A 14,135-nucleotide genomic window follows, 5' to 3' on the forward strand; every position below is an offset into this window, starting at 1 on the left:
GGTCGACTTGGAATACAAAACACCACTTCCTTCTTGTAACGATCAACATTAGCATGATAAGCTGCTAACCAATCCATGCCTAAGATTACATCAAATTCTTGAATTTCTAAGAGAATCAAATCAGCCAACAACTCATTTTCTCCAATCTTAATCACACAAGACTTACATATAAACTCGGCAACCATAGTTTCACCCAAAGGAGTAGAAACGAGAAAGTTCAAAGTCCAACAATTCGGGCACACAATCAGCATATTTCATATAAGCACAAGATACAAAGGAATGAGTAGAACCGGGATCAATAAGAACTCGTGCGGTATGAGAAAATATGGGAATGGTACTGTTACTGCGACTTGGATGCCTTAGCATCTTGCTCGGTAATAGCAAACACGCGTCCTTGGACTTTTGGCCTTTGCTTCACATCGGCGAGGCTTAGCCACCAACTCACTCTTCATGGCTGGGCAATCTTTGATACGATGACCCATCGACCACACTTAAAACAAGCCCCACTTTCACGATAGCAAACACCCTTATGCTTTTTACCACACTTCGACAAACCTCTACTACTGTTGCACCATTTTAGTCTGCGGATTCTGCTTTGTAGTCTTCTTCTTAAATGGCTTATTGTGTTCATTCCCTTTATGAAACCCTTCAGTCTTAGGCCTTTTGTTATTCGACTCCTAATCCTCGATAGTCTTCACACTCCTTCTCAACAACCTTTGCAGTCTCCACGACCTCGAATAAGACTTCAATCGTAAGGCTGCCATCCTAGTTACGATACTTGGTCGTAGTCCCCTACGAAATTTCTTAGCCTTCCTAACATCATCGGCCACCATGTGAGGGGCAAATCGAGACAACTCGGTAAATTTAGCCTCATCTTGTAACACCGTCTTATTCCCTTGAATGAGCTCCATAAACTCCACTTCTTTCTCATCCCGTACACTTTACGGAAAATACTTTTCATAAAAGGCCTCAAGGAAAATACTCCAAGTTAGTATCTCATCTTCCTCAAGTGGCAAGGTCTTTTTGGTAGATCTCCACCAATGCTCTGCTTCCCCTTTCGGCATAAAGGAAGCAAATGAGACTTTTTGCACTTCGGTACAACCAATCACATCAAAAATTTTCTCCATTTGCATTATCCAAGATTCTGCTTACGTAGGATCAGGGTTGCCCAAAAATGAAGGAGGACCCAATTTCTGAATTGCTCAATGGTACATCCTTCAGCCTCCGTATCTTTGGGCTTAACTATTCCACTAGTACTAACATGCTTCTCCACCACTTCAGCAAGACTTTTAATAGCACTTAAAACACCCTCAAGGCTCTCAGACTTTGGTTCAAGACCAGAAGGGGTAGAATTGCGGGGTGGCATTTTCCTATAACCAAATAAACAACACCTTAAAGTCAAATAAATCACAAGCAAAGTCATGATATACAAGATATACTAAACCTTCTACTATTATAATATTCTAAGCATATAAGCATATAGCTTCTAACAATTATCAAACTCCCAAAACTACCTTTTGCCTATGAATAATAATTCAAGCCTACTCCTCCACATCTTATAAAAATATCGTAAGTCCTAACTGTCTACAGAATCATAACCTGGCTCTGATACCAACACTGTCAGGACCCAAATCCATGAAACATGAATTTAGACACATGACTAACTTGCTAACCTTACTTAGCTCAATAAACACAATTTATTTAAACTTAATTCAATAAAACTCCAAATAAACAATGCTTCTGATAAACCTCTTATAATAACTAAAATCCACAATTTATAATAATCTCCAAAATATTGTGAAGTCTAAGCAGAAAATAAGAATAATAATAACTATTAATCTTTTCAAAACTCCACAAATTGAAAATAAACTCCACTATATAAAATGTGAACTACAAAACAAAGGTAACTAAAATTTAATGAGTCTTCGAGTAACACTGAAGCCGCCTACAACTTCCACGCTCTACCTTGCACCTCACAAGCGGTCCAAAGGTTCTAATTCTCAACTATACTTTAATCTGAAAATATTAATTGATGGGGTGAGCCACACATCTAGTAAGTAATTATACAGAATACACAACGGAATAGAGTCAAGCAAAGCACGAGTTTGATTTCACAAATTCACTCAAAATATCCAATATAGTTTTCAAAACATGTAAAGAATCACTTAATACACATATAATCATATCTTAAAGTCTTTTGGAAACACATACAAATAATTGATCGAGCACGGTGTCACATATACACATCACATATTCTCACATACAATCCTGTGAGCGGATACCAACATCTAACCCCTGGTGAGGGATCAACACATATTCTCACATACAATCTGTGAGCGGATTTACACATATATATCGATCAATTCTAAAAACACTCATTTTGAGTCACATATCTCAAACAATAAAGTTTATACAACATATAATAATTTTCTCAATATTAACAATTGTTCCAACAATAAAGATATATTAAATATCACAATATCAAATTGAAACATAAATCAAAAGATGCTTGACTCTCTTAGGGAACGAATAGGAACTGAAGAGTTTATATAAATATTTTTACAATTCTTGAATAAGTTTGAAAATCCAGTTTGCTAAAAGGAACGTCTTAAATACCATTTGAAAAACAAGAATATGATTTTGAAATCACTTGGTTTGAAACAATTTAAAGAACAAAAATCTTTTTAGAAAACTTACTTTGAAACTCAATTATTTTCAGAAAATAGTTTAGTTAAAAATCATCTTTTAAATGGGATTTAGACATTCAAAACGTTATTCAAAATTCGAAATTTCTTTTAAAACATTATTTAAAAGCCAATTAAAATTTCTCTTTCAATAGTGTAAAAATGCTTTTTGATAAACTTTTTAAAAAAATGTAAGCTTAAAAATATAACTTTGAAAATCTTTAACTTCTAAGAACCTAAAGAGCAAAACTTGTGCATATTATGCATAATTACTTACCGCACTCAAATCACTCTGAAAGTCCAGCCAAAATAATCTCCAAAGAGCCTCAAGACACTCTTAAATCGGACCTATAATCAATTATGAAAATTACTCAATATCCTCTACGAAATATAAATTTTACTAAACTATAAGAATTGACTCACTAGTAAAATACTTTGCTGAACTAATGATAGCACTAATGCAAAGTAATTTATCAGAACCTAGAGGCAGCAGCTAAAGTTTTAGAGTTTAAGTTAATATACATAACCCCAACCAAGCCATATTATATATATATATATATATATATATATATATATATATATATATATATATTTACCATAGAAAACTTTACAACTAACCTAATATCCTAATATGTATATATATATACAGCACGGCATAGCATAAGTCCAGAGGCAAAGAAACCACAGCCGAAATATTTGACTTCTTCTATTCATTATATATATATATATATATATATATATATATATATATATATATATATATATATATAAATCCAACTAAAGATCAACAGCCACCTTCTTTGACTTCTTCAACCAATATATATATATATGTATATATATATATATATATATATATATATATATATATATATATAAATTCAAGAAGAACAAGCCACTTTCTTTGACTTCTTCTTTAACCTTTATATATATATACACAAATCCACCGTAGCCCTTCTTTGACTTCTTCTTTCACCTTCTTTAACCATTATATAAATATATACATATATATACCAATTCAATGAAAGAAGGAGGGCCGAATTATTTGACTTCAATCTAGGATTATATGTACAGATCCAATGGAAGACTTAAACAAAAAAATATTGATTCGTGAAATCCCACGGGCTCAAATCTAATATCTAATCCAACGGAAAACCTAAACATTAGAATATAAATTTTAGGATCAAAATCAAATTTCTAAATAACCTAATAAAATTCTAATTTTTTTCTTGTTTCTAATTGAGAGAAATTTTACCTTGAACAATCTGAGTGTCTCTTCAATTGTACGTGTACTAACTCCAAGGAAAACACTTCTTAGCCTCTTAGATAAAACCCTGACTATCTCTTCCTCTATTCTGTAGCTTGTATTATAAGATGTGGGCTTATTGGGTAGTGGGCTGCAATAACAATTAAAAGAAAGCCTATAGCCCAACAATTATATTTTAAAGAAAACTCTAAAATAAAAAATATTATGTGGGGTTTTACAACCACGGTCATGACACGTCTGAATGGTACAACTTGAAGCAGCAGATTGAAGCCTTGATCCGACAAGGAAAACTACAACGATTTGTCAACAAAGAAAGGGCGGACCCACCGTAAGAGCAGGTTGCTAGAAGGGATAACGAGCGCCCCAAGCCACCCATGGGGGACATAAGAATGATTATAGGGGACACCCGACTTCTGGTTCATCTAAGAAGGCCCATAAGACTTACCTTAGGATGGTTCAGAACGTCAAGCTAATGGGTTTCGTCCTAAAGATGGCACAGGTCGATAACCCCATACTTGGATACTTGAAGGAAGATGCTTGACGTCTCCACCACCCACACAATGACGCACTTGTTGTTAGCATACAGATAGGGGATTACAACATTCATTGGGTCCTAGTTGATAATGGAAGCTCTGCTAATATACTCTACTATCCGGAGTTCCAACATATGAGGATCGAGAAAGAGCGACTTGTGCCAACCAATGCGCCGCTCGTAGGGTTTAGAGGAATGAGAGTATACCCCCTCTGTGCGGTCACATTGCCTATAATAGTCGGTGACTACCCTCAGCAAATTACTAAGGATGTTAGATTCCTTGTTGTCAACTACTTATTTGCTTACAATGCCATACTGGGCTGACCTACCCTCAACTCGTGGAAAGTCGTACTATCACCTAATGATCAAATTTGCCATTAAGTATAGAGTAGGAGAGGTAAGTGGGGACCAAGTGGTAGCACGCGAGTGCTACATAATGATGTTGGAGATGGACAACCACTTACAGACCATGAGCATAAAAGAACAGTAGACGGTTGCAGAGCTCGTTGAAGGGTTGAAGGAGATACTTCTCAATAACTCTAGGCCTGAGTGAACGATTAGGATCAACACCCTCGCTAGTCTACCATTCCGTCAAGCGCTCACGACATTCTTAAGAGAAAACCAGGATGTCTTTGCTTGAAGCCATGAAGACAGCCCGGGATTGACCCTTTAGTCATGGTGCACAAGTTGAATGTATCACCCTTTTTCCCCCTATCCGTCAGAAGAAGTGAGTGTTCGCCCAAGATCGAGATAAGGCTATAGCGGAAGAAGTTTGCAAATTACAAGATGCAGAATTCACCAAGGAAGTGTACTATCCCGACTAGCTGGCCAATGTAGTGATAGTCAAGAAAGCCAATGGGAAATAGAGAATGTGTGTAGACTTCATAGACTTCAATAAGGCATGCCCTAAAGATAGCTACCCCTCTTACAGGTCGACATCCTAGTAGATTTGATAGCAAGACACCAGTTACTAAGCTTCATAGATGCGTTTTTGGTTACAACCAGATCAAATTGGACGAAGCTGATCAGGAGAAAACTTCGTTTGTCACCAACCAAGGCCTCTTTTGCTACAAAGTAATGTCGTTTGGTCTCAAGAATGTGGGCGCAACATATTAGAGGCTCATGAACGAGATGTTTACACATTAAATTGGAAGAAATGTCAAAGTTTACGTGGAAGAGATACTAGTGAAAAGCTTAAGGGAAGATGATCATTTAGACGACCTCAAGAAGACCTTTGATACCCTCCGTTCTTACAACATGAAGCTCAATCCGAGTAAATGCACATTTGGGGTGATGGTTGGAAAATTCTTAAGATTCATGGTGTCTTAAAGAAGTATTGAAGTCAACCTAGACAAGATTTGGGCCATAATGGAGATGACGCCACTAAGAAACACAAAAGAAGAGCAAAGCTTCAATGGCAAGGTAGCTGCGCTAAATAGGTTCGTGTCAAGGGCAACGGAAAAGTGCCTACCTTTCTTTCGCACGCTGAAGAAGTCCTTTGAGTGGACGGCCGAATGTCAACAAGCTTACGAGGATGTAAAAGCTTATCTATCTTCCCTACTGTTGCTAAGCCCCTCCAAACTAGGGGAAGAGCTATTTCTCTATCTAACCGTCTCCACAACTGCCGTTAGTACGACCTTAGTCAAAGAAGAAGACAAAGTGCAAAAGCTAGTATACTACACTAGCCGAGCACTCTGAGGTGCAGAGGAAAGGTACCCACTGATGGAGAAGCTCGCCTTCACTTTAGTAACCGTAGCTCATAAGCTCAAACCATACTTCTAGGCCTATACTGTGGTCGTTTTGACTGACAAGCCTCAATGGCGAGAAATGAGTAATCCTAAGGCCGCCGGACGAATGGTGTTATGGGCAGTAGAATTAAGTGAGTTTGACGTACAATATTGCCCACATACTGTTAGGATTAGTGCCCTCAAATCCTATTGTATGATGCTATGTATGATATTATGTATGACATTATGTATGACATGATGTATGACTTAATATTGTGATTGATAAAGTTATTTTATTATTATCTAAAATAATGGTAACATGAATATGGGACATTATCATATAGTCCATGAGATGCATTGTATGTGATTTATGTGAAAAGTCACAGAAGATGTAAATCACAAGTTCTTTGTAAACTCAGAATTTATAGTTCGTAGTCGGTGATGAAATTGGGCATTTCATCTGCGAAAACTATAACGTATCAACTAAGATGATTTGTCTTGATCATGGAAGTGGAGACTTCTAGTTGATATGTTGATATATTTTAAGAGTTAAGACATATTGAACAGGATCGCTGTGAGATTTATTATTCTCCTAACGACTGTCAAATGAATAATAAATCTCATGACTTCTATTTGCATGAGCTCTTAATCCTGAGAGAATAATGGACCTGATCATGAGGTGTAGGTTGTTTTGATATATCAAGAGTGAGATCTAAAGTGACGGTCAAAACCTCAGTATGTTGGGCAGCCACATTTAGTGTTGATGGAACATATATTCTCAAGATGGAATTCATAGTCTCTTGATGGAGATATAAAATATTCCCTTGAGATAAGTTTAATGAGTTCAGTTATTCAGAGAGTTAGGCCTAACCACTTTAGTAAGAAATTACTAAAGTATATATTTATGAAATTGGATTTCATAAATATATAATGAATAACTTTAAAGAATTAAACTAAGTACTCAAGGATAAGATGTAGTAATTTACAAAGTGGCAGTCTACATTTATGACTTTGTGTTACTACGAATATTTTATGAAGGGGTTGCATGTATAATAAAGTCTTGGGATATAATTTATTAATAAGGCCTAGAGTGCAATTATATTTATATAGTGGTATTAAATATAATTAATGGTAACTTTAGACTTGTCAAGAGTTGACGGAAAAGCCCAAGGCCCATTGGAGCTAGTGTCTTATTGGTCCCTTTTGGTCCCACTCCAAGCCACACACTAAAGCCCAATTGGAAAGGCCCAATAGGCCAGCCCAATTAGATAATCAGTTAGTTATAAAGGGAGAAACATACAGAATTTTTTATAAGTGAGAAAGAAAAGAAAAATAAGAAACGGTGTGTGAGAGAGTGTGAGACACACTTTCATTCTCCCTTTGAAAACTGATTGAAAGACCACACATCTTGGGCATAAAGTGGAATTGGAGTGAAGATTAAAAGTGTTCCCAAGTGCTTCTAATCTTTGTTTTGAATTTCTCCACACCAAGGTATGCTATCTTGTTCTTAAATTCTGAAATTTACATAGTGCACGTTATCAATCGTGAATGAAATAGATCCTTGTTTGTTGCTTCCGCTATGTGTTTTGTATGAGATACAAAATCAGAATTTTTCCTTCACATACTACCATAAAGGGACAGGTGGTCATTTACTTCATTGCGGAATTCACCAATATGGAAGGCTAGGGAGCAGAAGAGCATCCTCAATGGAATATCCACACGAGTTCATGGTTCGTCTCGACTTACAACCAACAATGAAGTGGAGTATGAGGCTTTAGTGGCATGACTAGATCTTGCAAAAGCCGCAAGGGCCATGAGTGTAGTTGTGTATTGCGACTCCTAGGTGGTCATAAGTCAGGTGAGTGGTGACTGTGAATGCAAAGGAGAAAGAATGCAAAAATACCTAGAGCAAGTAAGGAAATGGGTGGGCAAGTTTCAGGCCAAGTTTGTTCAAATCCCCAGGGAAGAGAACGAGCAAGCCTATCGTTTTGCCAAAGTCGCATCAATAGAACACATGCTCATCTCTAGTAAAGTAATTTCTTTTGTTTAGCTTTCACATTTGATAGATGGCATCAGTGTGTAGGAAATATACTTGGGAAGCAATTGGACCACATTGATAGTTTCTTAATTGAAATATAGCACACTACCTGATGGTAAGGGGGCCGCAAGAAAGCTAAAGGTCCAGGCGGCACGATTCGTGTAAAAAAAAGGTCCAAGCTAAAGGATATCTTGTAAAAAAAAGGTTTCTCATGCCCGTGCCTAAGATGATTAAGCCTCGAGGAAGTAGATTATGTCATGAGGGAAGTTCATAAAGGGATTTGCAAGAACCATTCAAGGTCACGGTCACTGGTGCACAACCTGATTCAGGCTGGATAATATTGACTTACCATGCAGAAGGATGCCCAAGCCTATGTCAAAGCCAGCGACAAGTGCCAAAGGTTTAGCAACGTCATTAGACGGCCAACATAAGAGCTCACTCCAATGATGGCTCCATGGCCTTTCACACAATGGGGATTGGACATCATTGGCCCATTCCTAGTAACGATAAGACAACTGAAGCTCCTAGTGGTCGGCATAGATTACTTTACCAAATGGGTGGAAGCTGAAGCCCTGACCACCATTACAGAGAAAAATGTATGAAGCTTTGTCTGGAGAAACATCATCTACATCTACGGGATCCTAGAGTATTGGTCTCAGATAACGGAAAGCAGTTCAACAACGACTCGTTCAGGGACTTTTGTTCACAATTGGGGACCAAGAATCACTACTCCTCTTCCGCCCATTCTCAGGCCAATAGAGAAGTTAAGGTCACGAACCGATCCTTGCTCAAAATCATCAAGACTCGGCTTAAGGGGCAAAAAGTATATGGCCAGAAGAGTTGCCAAGCGTATTATGGGCATACAGGACGACGACCAAGACACTAACAAGAGAAATGCCATATCAATTAGCATACGTAAGCAAGGCCATCATCTCAGCTGAGGTAGGACTCACAAGCTACAGAATGGAGAGCCATAATAAGAATAGAAACGATGAAGCCATGTGCCTACAGCTTGACCTAGTAGACGAAGTAAGAGCAACAGCTAAACAAAGGTTAACATGGTACCAGGATCTCATGGCAAGGCATTACAACTCCAGAGTCAGATAAAGAGATTTCCAAGTCAGAGACCTCGTCCTAAGGAGGGTTACGGGTGCCACAAGAGATCCCTCCGAGGGAAAGTTGGGACCTAATTGGGAAGGACCATACAGAGTCATTTTATGGCAGAGGAAAGACACCTACTACATGGAGACGCTAGACGGGAAAAAATTGTCCCATCCATGGAATGCTAAGCACCTGAAAAGATACTACCAGTAGACGACGGCATGAACAACGACACTCCTCATTTCTAGTTTATTTCCTTTTAGTTAATTTTTACTATCTACAGTACTTTTTAAGCCTAAAGGGGCAGCCTTTTATTCTTTCAAGGACAATTTTTTACTTGTGCAAGCATTTATCATAATAAGAGAAGTTATTCAAATATGACATATATATGTATACGTCTCTACAAAACTACGTTAGTGATCAAATACTTAAGTGGATGGGTTCGTTATTTAATCCATAAGTAGACAGGTTCACCCCAAAGGGTGCCATTAAATTACTAAGTCCATAAGTGGATGGGTCCATCCCAAGGGATGCGTCCAAATTAACAAGTACTTAAAGTAGACGGATTCATTATTCAATCCATAAGTAGATGGGTTCGCCTCAAAGGGTGCCATTAAATTACCAAGTCCATAAGTGGACGGGCCCATCCCAAGGGATGCCTTCAAGATATTAAGTCCATAAATGGATGGGTTCATCCCAAGGGATACCTTCAAGTTATTAAGTCCATAAGTGGATAGGTTCATCCCAAAGGATGCCTTCAAATTATTAAGTTCTTAAGAGGACGGATTCAATATTAAGTCCACAAGTGAACGGGATCATCCCAAAGGATGCCTTGAAAATATCAAGTCCCTACATGGATGAATTTATTATTGAGTCCTCAAGAGGATGGGTTCATTATTAAGTCTACAAGTGGACAAGTACTTAAGTAGACGAGCTCATCCCAAGGGTATCTTAAAGATACTAAGTCCAAGTAGACGGGTACATCCATATAGACGAGTTCGTTAAGTCCTTAAGGGGACGGGTACGTCCTAACGCGTATGCTAAGCCAGACAGATAAGCACATTAGGAACCAAAAGTATACTTAAAGTAGCAAGACTAAAAGCGACGGGTGTAATGAAATATTAAATAAAGGTCCATAAAAAGGGATATTGTTTACAACAAAGCCCAAAAACAAGAAGGGCAGCTACTATTGTCTGAAAATAAGACAGTGAAGGAAATATGTATGTGCGCAGCGGAAAAAATAACGGATCTACTTCATTCATAAAAGTTAACATGTACTAAATAAGTTTCAGAACTTAAGAATAAGAGAGTGTACCTTGGAGTGGTGAATTTCAAAATTGAAGATCAAAATCGCTTGGGAACACTTTCAATCTTCACTCCAATTCCATTAACGCCCAAGATGTGTGGTCTCTCAATCAGTTCTAAAGGGAGAAATGTCAAAGTGTCAAACACTAACATGCACCACTTCGCAATTGTGTATTACAAAATTATCTACAGAAAATTCTGTATATTTCTCTTTTTGTGTCTAACCGATTATCTAATTGAGCTGGCCTTTTAGGCCTTTCCAATATGGCTTAAGGGTGTGGCTTGGAGTGGGACCAAAAGGGACTAATAAGACACTAGCTCCAATGGGCCTTGGGCTTTTCTGTCAACTCTTGATAAGTCCAAAGTTACCATTAACTATATTTAAGACTACTATATAAATATAGTTGCACTCTAGGCTTTATCTATAAATTATATTTCAAGACTTTATTGTACATGTAACCCCTTCATAAAATATTCGTAGTAATACAAAGTCATGAAAGAAGACTGTCACTTTGTAGATTACTACATCTTAATTCCTTGAGTACCCGGTTTAATCCTTTAAAATTATTCATTATATATTTATGAAATCCAATTCCATAAATATATATACTTTAGTAACTTCTTACTAAAGTGGTTAAGCCCAACTTTCTGAATAACAATCTCATTAAACTTATCTCAAGGGAATATTTTGTATCTCCGTTAAGAGGCTATGAATGTCATCTTGAGAATATATGTTCCATCAACACTAAATGTGGTTGCCCAACATACTGAGGTTTTGACCGTTACTCTAGATCTCATTCCTAATATATCAAAGCAATCTACACCTCATGATCAAGTCCATTATTCTCTCAGGATTAAGAGTTCATGAAAATATAAGTCGTGAGTTTATTATTTATTTGACAGTCGTTAGAAAATAATAAATCTCACACGTTCCAGTTCAATATGTTTTAACTCTTAAAACACATCAACATATCAATTAGAAATCTCTATTTCCATGATCAAGATAAATCATCTTAATTGATATGTTATAGTCTTCGCAGATGAAATGCCTAATTTTTATCATCGACTACGAACTACATTTTTGAGTTTATAAGAAACTTGTGATTTACATTTTCTGTGACTAAATCACATACAATGCATCTCATGGACTATATGATAATGTTCCAATATTCATGTTACCACTATTTTTAGATAATAACAAAACAATTTTATTAAACACAACATTAAGTTATACATAATAAAATACATAACATCATACAATAGGATTTCAGGGCACATATCCTAACAATTTCCCACTTGCACTAAGGACTATTGTACATTAATCTAATTCCCATCTCCTCTAAATGTGACTCGAAAGCCCTATGGGGCAAGACTTTGGTAAAGGGATCTGCTAGATTCTTTGCACCATCAATCTTTGCTACAACCACATCTCCACGGGCAACAATGTCACGAATGATGTGATACTTTCTCTTTATGTGCTTTCCTTTCTTGTGATTCCTTGGATCCTTAGATTATGCAACCGCTCTACTATTGTTGCAGAATAATGTAATGGGAACTTGCTCAATTCTCATAACACCAAGATCAGAAAGGAATTTCTTGCACCAAACAGCCTCTTTTGCTGCTTCACAAGCAGCAACATACTCGGCTTCCAGGGTGGAGTCAGCAATATAAGATTGCTTAACACTCCTACAACTTATGGCTCCTCGTCCCAAGGTGAAAACACATCTCGGCGTGGATTTTCTGAAATCTAGATCCGACTGAAAATCCGAATCTGTATAGCCAATGGGAATCAAATCCTCACAATGGTAAACAAGCATATAATCTCTCGTTTTCTGTAGATACTTCAGAATATGCTTTACAGATTGCCAATGTTTTGGTCCTAGATTTGATTGATATTGGCTGACTATGCCAACTGAATAACAAATATCTAGTCTAGTACAAAGCATGGCATACATGAGACTTCTCACTGCAGAAGCATAAGGAATTTATCTCATCATATTTTCTTCCTCTTGAGTCTTAGGCCTTTGGTCATCAGACAGAGGAACTCCATGTCTAAAAGGAAGTAAACATTTCTTAGAGTTTTGCATCCTAAACTGTTCTAGAACCTTATCTATATATCTAGCTTGTGACAAACCCAACATCCTATTCTTTCGATCTCGCCAAAGCTTGATCCCTAGAATGTAGTTAGCTTCGCCCAAGTCCTTCATATCAAATTGGCTTGACAACCAAACTTTAACCGATGACATTACCCTTACATCATTTCCAATGAGTAGAATGTCATCTACATAAAGCACTAGGAACATTACTACTTTATCTTGATGTCTTTTATACACACATGGTTCATCAAGATTTTGTTCAAAACCAAATGATTTGATTGCCTGATCAAATCTGATGTTCCATGACCTAGATGCTTGCTTAAGTCCATAAATGGATCTTTTCAACTTGAATACCATATGCTCTTGGTTCTTTACTATGAAACCTTCTAGTTGCAACATGTAGATTTCTTCTTTAAGATTGCCATTAAGAAATGCAGTCTTGACATCCATTTGCCAAATCTCATAATCATAATGAGTAGCAATGGATAAGAGAATTCTGATAGACTTAAGTATGGCTACTGGCGAAAAAGTTTCACCATAGTCAATGCCTTTTTTTTTGTATACCCTTTCGCCACTAGTCTTGCTTTAAAGATTTCAACATTTCCATCTATCCCTCTCTTCCTCTTGTAAACCCATTTGCAACTAACAGGTTTAATGCCGTTAGGCGCCTCTACAAGATCCCACACATGATTGGAATACATAGAATCCAATTCAGATTTCATAGCTTGGACCCAATGATGTGCATCTATATCATTTATCGCTTCATCATAAGTGTAGGGATCTGATTCAGCCTTTTCAGAGATAGCTTAATAAGTTTCTCCCAAACCTATGAATCTCACAAGAGGCCGAACAATTCTCCCACTACGACGAGACTCCTGTGTACTAGACAAATCATGAGTAATATCTTGTCGTGTATCTAATACAACCACATCATCTCTAGTCTTATCCAACGGTTGTTGATTTACAGATTCATTCATTTTAGCCAATACAACTCTACTTTTAGGAGTAAAATTATTCATATAGTCATTTTCCAAAAATCTAGCATTTGTACTAACAAAAACTTTGTTATCATTTCGACTATAGAATAAATAACCCCTAGTTTCTTTTGGATAACCCACAAGCAAACATACTTCTGATTTTAGTTCCAACTTATCAGGCTTCCCCTTTAGCACATGTGCTGGACAACCCCAAATGTGGAGATACCTCATACTAGGCTTATGCCCACTCCACAATTCCATAGGTGTTTTCGGAACAGATTTTGATGGAACTAAATTCAAAAAATGTATTGTTGTATCTAAGGCATACCCCCAAAAAGAAATTGGTAAAGTTGAATAACTCATCATGGACCTAACCATTTCCAAAATAGTCCTATTCCTTCTCTCCGCTAC

General features: G+C 37.1%; 1 long non-coding RNA gene across 1 annotated transcript; it reads right to left on the reverse strand.

The window, feature by feature from the left end:
- Positions 1–1,410: 1,410 nt before the first annotated feature.
- LOC142617984 (uncharacterized) lies at positions 1,411–4,065 on the reverse strand. Its single transcript, XR_012841124.1, has 3 exons — positions 3,937–4,065; positions 2,962–3,032; positions 1,411–2,016 (listed from the first exon to the last, which is right to left on the reverse strand). It is a non-coding gene; the product is annotated as an uncharacterized LOC142617984 (long non-coding RNA).
- Between the last annotated feature and the right edge of the window lie 10,070 nt (positions 4,066–14,135).

This window comes from Castanea sativa, chromosome 11, assembly GCF_040712315.1.
Source record: "Castanea sativa cultivar Marrone di Chiusa Pesio chromosome 11, ASM4071231v1".
NCBI classification, from domain to species: domain Eukaryota; kingdom Viridiplantae; phylum Streptophyta; class Magnoliopsida; order Fagales; family Fagaceae; genus Castanea; species Castanea sativa.